Raw genomic sequence first — 6,551 nt, 5'->3', positions numbered from 1 at the left:
ACGTGTCCCTACCATACTTAATGGCATTTTTAACTTCTTTATAAGAGTCCGGGATTGAATTGAGCAAGATAATGGCCTTATAGATTTCAGACACGGCTTCATCACAATTGACAATATCTTGCGCAAATTTGTTAAATACATCTAAATTGTCGTCGAGATCCTTTGAAGGATCCATTTTAAAGCTGAAGAAACGTTCGAGTAGGTAGAGTTTATTCGGTGTAGATTTAAGCAAGTATAAGTCTCCTAGTCTTTTCCAAAGTTCTTTGGTGGTTTTTAGTTTTCCCACTTTTCTTAAGACAGCGTCAGACAAGTGTAATATTATTGAGGTATAGGCAAGCTCATCAGCTTCCTCTTTTTGTTCTTTTGAGATGTCAGGTGCAAAATTACCTTCGATGGCTTTTGACACCTTTTGTTGGACTAGTATGCCTCTCATCTTTTGTTGCCAGATAGAGAAGTCCCCTTTACCGTTAAAAATTCCCAAATCAAAATTATGTGTTGTCATTGGTTAACACACTAATTAAACCACACGAAGTAGTATTGGGAAGCGTGATAAGGTAATATCTTGTTAATTCTTAGCAAAAGTAACAATGAACCTAAACGCTACGTCCACCAAGAAATATCAAGCACTTTAAAACAAAAGAACAAGCACTCAATTAACGCAAGTAATCCTAGTTCTAGCACAAGCAATGGTTACCCCTTCACGGTAACCCCAAAACCTAACGATCACCCCACACGATGATCTTGCTATTGCTGAATTTAAATGGATTAAGCCAATTTACCAGCAGACCTATCTGAGTCCGTAGAGTGGAGAAAAACGAGCTTGCTGTTGAATTTCAGTCGGCGTCGCACCAGGGGCAAAATCGTCCAACTTTTTCTGTATAACCTGAAACACAAAACAAAGTATATCAGCGCGCTCAGGAGATCGAAACAAGCAAGTTACCTGAAGACAGCGTCGCCGGACTACCGCCCACGCACCGCCGCCATCGTCCACGCGCCGCCTCTCCGGGAGCGCCTCGACCTGCTGGTGATGGGTATGGCCTCCATTTGTCCAACCGAGTTTTGGTTTGTGAGTAATTGGAAATTTTCAGATTCGGGTTCTAAGGTTCATGTCCGAAAATCAGCCGATTTTGAGCCAATTTTTGCTACCCAAGCTCTGATACCAGATGTTAGGATCTTCCTCAAGCTGCTCAAAGTGATTTCCGGGCTCAGTTAACCATTAAACATCGAATTCAATCACCAAAACCGAGATGACCGACCGCCGGCGCCACCTTCTTCCTATGGTTGCTATTGCTCTTTTGCTTGTTGATTCTACCACACACTTAGGATGGATACCACACAGGTAAGAGTCACAAAGCCTCAAGCAATTGGTAGGGAAGATAACTTGGCAGGAAGCATGAAGGAGAAGAAGAAGAATAATGCCTCTCTCTCTCTCGGGTTCTCACGCACGGCTCAAAAGGAGAAGGAGTCAATTGCCAATATATATTAGTTCAATGGCCAACTTAAGGTAAGTCACAATATGGTAAGTAGGCTCGACTAGGGTTAATTCCCAATAGAAAACAACAAGCCACAAAGATTAATAGCCATCAAATAGATAAAGCAACGCTAGGTCGGTTCATCCATTATTCGGTGTTGATTTATCATTCAGTCATTCATGTCGACTGATAAAATTGGTTTTCATCATCGCCCGGGAAGTCGTTTGACAACATGATGTCTAACATGGAGCGTGCTGAACTTTCCAACTTCACCTTCCAGAATGATATTCTGAAACCATTTGTCGTTCTTATGAGAAACAGTCAAAGTGAATCTAAACAAAGGCTTATAGTGGATTGCATTGTTCAAGTATGTATGCGCGACAACATGTTATTTCAGTTTGTTGGTATTTTATGTGTTTTTGGATGTTTATACACTCTATTAGGGATAACAGATGATAAAATCTAAAGCTGGAAGCATAAAGTCTGGCTGGCGAAGCGTGTTCATGATTTTCACTGCTGCTGCGGATGATGACTTGGAACCAATTGTTGAAAGTGCATTTGAGAATGTAGAACAGGGTCAGAACCATCTTTTCTTTATCTTTCTCGTGAAGTATGTTTCATATAGTTATAGAAGATTGTTTAAATCTTGACTGACATGGTAAAAGGGTGCAGTTGTCTTGGAACACTTTGATCAGGTTGTCGGAGACTGCTTTATGGATTGTGTCAACTGCCTGATTGGATTTGCCAATAATAAGAGTTCTCACCAGATAAGTTTGAAGGTTATTGCACTCCTCCGCATCTGCGAGGATCATCTTGCAGAGGTTCGTTTTGGCTTTGGAGCATTCATTTTTACAACTGATCTTGACTCATTATATGCAGTTTTTTTGTCCATCATTTTCCGGTCTCAGTTTTCTTTTATAGATTTAAAAAGGTTGATTATTAAGAAAATTGGTTGATTTTGCTGCAATGGGTACTCGTTTAGTTAGTATTCATTCGACACATCAGAAAAATTATGTTGGCTGAACAGGTAAGAGCTCAAAAAAAGAACGTATTTTTGGGGCAATCTTGTATTCCAGCTTTATGATTTTCCATTATACCGACTTTCTTCCCAGAATATGACCAAAGATTTATAATGGTTCTTATATGAATTGACATTTGACTGACCTTTTGCCCTAAAAATGTTTAGAGTTATTCTGGTGGGTGTATCTGATTGAAGTTCTATTTCACTGGCTAGATTCTCTTTTCTTCTTTTGAGTATTAAGGAGGTTCTTATCGTCAGTTAGTTTCTGACCTTCCCTGAACCTAAATTATCCCAGCCTTCCGGAGAGTCAGTTCAATACTAGTTGGATAATCATAATTAGAGGACCACTATTTGCATTTCTAATGCGACAAGTTGTTTGTACTTCCTACGCCCTCATAAAACAGCAAAAAGAAATAACAAAAATAAAATGAACTAGGAAAATAATGCATAACAGAAAATTTTCCTGGACTGGTGGAGGTAGGTTATAGACAAGGCACTCGGTGACAAGCCTGTTTAGGATATAATGTGTCTACTTTACTGGGCCTTCATTTGTTTCCAAGAGTCTATAGAACATTTACTATACTTGTTTTCCATACTATTTACTTCTTTATTTCATGTTGGAAGATGCATGAATTAATCTGGTGATTCCTTTTCTTAGAAAAGTTTCCAGTGAGCTTGCAGGTAACCGACTGTTTTGTTTTTTCATTTGCAGGATCTTGTACCAGGTGGTGCTCTGAAACGAATTGATACTCGTATAGATGAAACTTGTGATGTTACTGAGCACTATTGGTTCCCGATGCTGGCTGGTCTTTCTGATCTGACTTCTGATCCGAGAGCAGAAGTCAGAATCTCTTCTGGTGATGAGTGGCTTAGGGAAAGTAGCGTTCACTCACTCCAGTTGTTATGCAACCTTTTCAACACTTTTTACAAGGTATCATAAGGGGCTGATCTTATCATTTGGAGCTTCTTCCCTAATCCTACCAGTGCACCCTGTCTTTCCCTATTCGCAGCTCTAATTCTCTATGCATGTATTGGGTATTTCGGTTTTATCTTTCCTGGTTATACTGTCATTTACTGTTTGTTTGTGTTACTTAGTTGTTGGCTCAGTGTATTATATTTTGTTCATTGAACTTTAATGTGATTATAAACCACGTATCTTTTTGTCCTTTAACTCACCCTTGAAGAAATGTCCTTCCTAGTGATATTTTGTTCATAGGTATAACTCACCTAACAATGTTCTTTAGTCAAAGTCTCTCAGTCCTCGTACTCCTATAAATGTGCTAATTTGTTTCTGCCTATTTATAAAGTAGTGGTTGTCATAGTGTTTATTTGTATTTCTTATATAGTCCCTATGGTCCTATCCAAATGAAATTCCAAGGCTTCCAATTCCTATACCAAGTACAATACTTTTTTTTTTTTTTTACAAGGTGTCCTATTCTAGACTAATCCTTGGGTCTGTGATCCGGCCCCTCTTCACACAGTCCGGTTAATCGCAGGATGTGCCTCCAACTGGCCAGGGTCCGAGCGCTCCCCACCTGGTCTGACAAAGTGCCAAGCAAGCCAATCCAAGTTGCACCTTGCCTTCCAAGAATAATCCTTGCTTCCAAGTTCCCACTTGCCTTCCAAGAATAAATCCTTGCCTTCCAAATGTTCCCTTGCCTTCCAAGAATAAATCCTTGCCTTCCAAGAGCCCCATGTTTCGAACTCACGACCTCTGCTCTGCCAGGTTTGACAGCGTCCGTCCTTTGCCAGTGGAGAAATGCCCTGGGGGGCTACCAAGTACAATACTTGCTTTAGCCTTTCGGAGAATCATCTAGTTGTGGTGAAATGTGCTGCTATAATTACTGCCAAGTTACCTATTTGCTGTTTTCTCTTGTGAACAATTCATGTTATTTTCAGAACTTTGGAAATCATATTTGCCGACTCTCACTGCCACATATATCGTGATTTCTGACATGTAAATAGTCGTACTGATCATTTGTTACTATATTTAGGATGTGTGTTTTATGCTGCCTCCACTGCTTAGTTTGCTGTTGGATTGTGCCAAGAAAATAGATCAATCAGTTGTTTCCATAACTTTGGGTGCATTGGTGCATCTTATTGAAGTTGGAGGACATCAGTTTAGCGATAACGACTGGGATACTTTGTTGAATAGCATAAGGTGCATGCTCGTTCTTCCTTTAGGTTTTGATAACTTTAAGGAGCATATATGCCTTACTATTTCTCATTTTCGTATCACAATACATTTTGTCCAGAGATGCTTCATACACAACACAGCCCCTTGAGCTGCTCAATGATTTGGGTTTTGACAATTCAAAGCATCATAAAGTATTCACAAGAGTTTCGGATGCCACTTCTGGTCTTAATCCTTCAGTATCTGATGGCAGTAATTCGTCGGATAATCATCATAATAACGTATATGAAAATGGGGATACAGTGGGAATGATGTCGCCAAATGCGAATACCGATGGCAATGCACTGGATCATAATTAAAAAATGGTGCTTCGAGCAGATATGGAGGGATCTGAAGGTTAGCAATTGACTTTTAGGCAATCATTGCTTGGATACTCAATGAGATGTTTGGTGTGGAGGATTAGACTATACTAAACACTAAAAAGGAAGAAAAATAAGCTAAACTATTATTTACCATACTGTCCAATCCTACCTAGTCCATGTACCAAACATGCACTTAAAAAGTAAATTCTTCAAGTGTTGAAATTAAAACAAAAGTTAACGCAAAGTCGAAAAATAAATTTCTTTTTGTAGGCACGGCGCCGCCTTCTGGAAGAGCTACAAAACCTACTGATGTTGGAGGCCTACAACACAGTCAAACAATAGGTCAAAAAATTATGGGATATGTGATGGAGAATATTTTTGTGAGAAGCTTTACCTCAAAACCGAAGAACTGTACCTCTGATGTTCTGTCACCAACTTCTCCATCCAAGGTCGTCTCTTAGTTTTTATTTCTTTGATATGTTTTGTAAGGTTTTGATTGTTCTAATTGTGTCACTGAATCATTTTTTTTTTCCTTTTGCTGTGTTAATATTTGTGAAAGCTCTCTCATTGCCCTTTGGTTGGTCACTGAGAACATTTCTGGAGTTGACTCACTAGTTAGTCCATACTCCCATTTTTCCACTGTTAACACAGCGCTCTGTTTTGCCTCTGCAGAACAAAAGTGTGTCTATGAAAGAGGACAAAAATGTAATAATTGGTACATGTGAACTGTAGGAGTAAAATGGAAATGAAAAGCATAAACTGGGGATGTGTTGAACCTTGTGAATCTTGTGATGCTCAGGTAAAGAAAGAAGACCCGAGATGTTCTCCCTTTTTTAGAAGGGAGGGACCTCAACTCTAATTTACTTCACACCTCTGTCCTACCAACCCAAAATGTTTTGTTAGCCAATTAATTAATTTTTTATTTTATTATTTATTTATTATTTTTTTTTAAGTTGTTGAACTGGTGATTACTATTTGCTTAAAGGAGTTGGCATTTATTCACAGGGAAAGGTACTGAAATTGATTCCGAAGTTCTGTGGCACGGCTGACAGTGGAAATTGAATTTTTGGGGGCTGAAAATGTAAATGTGAAATATTAAGAAGCCATTCTACTAACAAAGTAGTCTGAAGCTATCTATGTAACAAAGTAAGTTAAACCTAGGCCATTTAGACTGAGATGGACCAAGTTCCCTTTTGACCCAAATCGTGGGACAAAATTATGCACCTCTAAGTACTTTGTATAATGGATGACTGCAGTTAGAAAGTTGTAAAAGAATTCTAATTTTGCTAGGAATTTAGTGCAAACTTGTCTTCAAATGTAGAAACTTTAAATGAATGAGACAGTTAGATCCCGTTTGACCCTATTACATCTCATCAAATTAAAATTTTCTCTGTCTTATTTTTAATCATATAATCTTCAATAAAATAATATTATACATAAACTGAAAACTTTTCATTATTTTACAATCATCTATTTTTCAAAAAAAAAACACTATTTCTCCGATTATAATCAAAATTAATGGGGGCCAAGGGGGCTTAATTTGCCTAGTGTTCTGAAATACT

At 38.4% G+C, this 6,551-nt stretch overlaps 1 pseudogene; it reads left to right on the top strand.

Moving 5' to 3' along the window:
* Positions 1–6,420, top strand: part of LOC111403167 — a 52,770-nt pseudogene extending 46,350 nt beyond the window's left edge.
* The last annotated feature ends 131 nt before the right edge of the window (positions 6,421–6,551 follow it).

Source organism: Olea europaea, chromosome 1 (genome assembly GCF_002742605.1).
Source record: "Olea europaea var. sylvestris chromosome 1, O_europaea_v1, whole genome shotgun sequence".
Classification (NCBI taxonomy): Eukaryota; Viridiplantae; Streptophyta; class Magnoliopsida; order Lamiales; family Oleaceae; genus Olea; species Olea europaea.
This window is presented reverse-complemented; position numbering and strand designations above follow the sequence as displayed.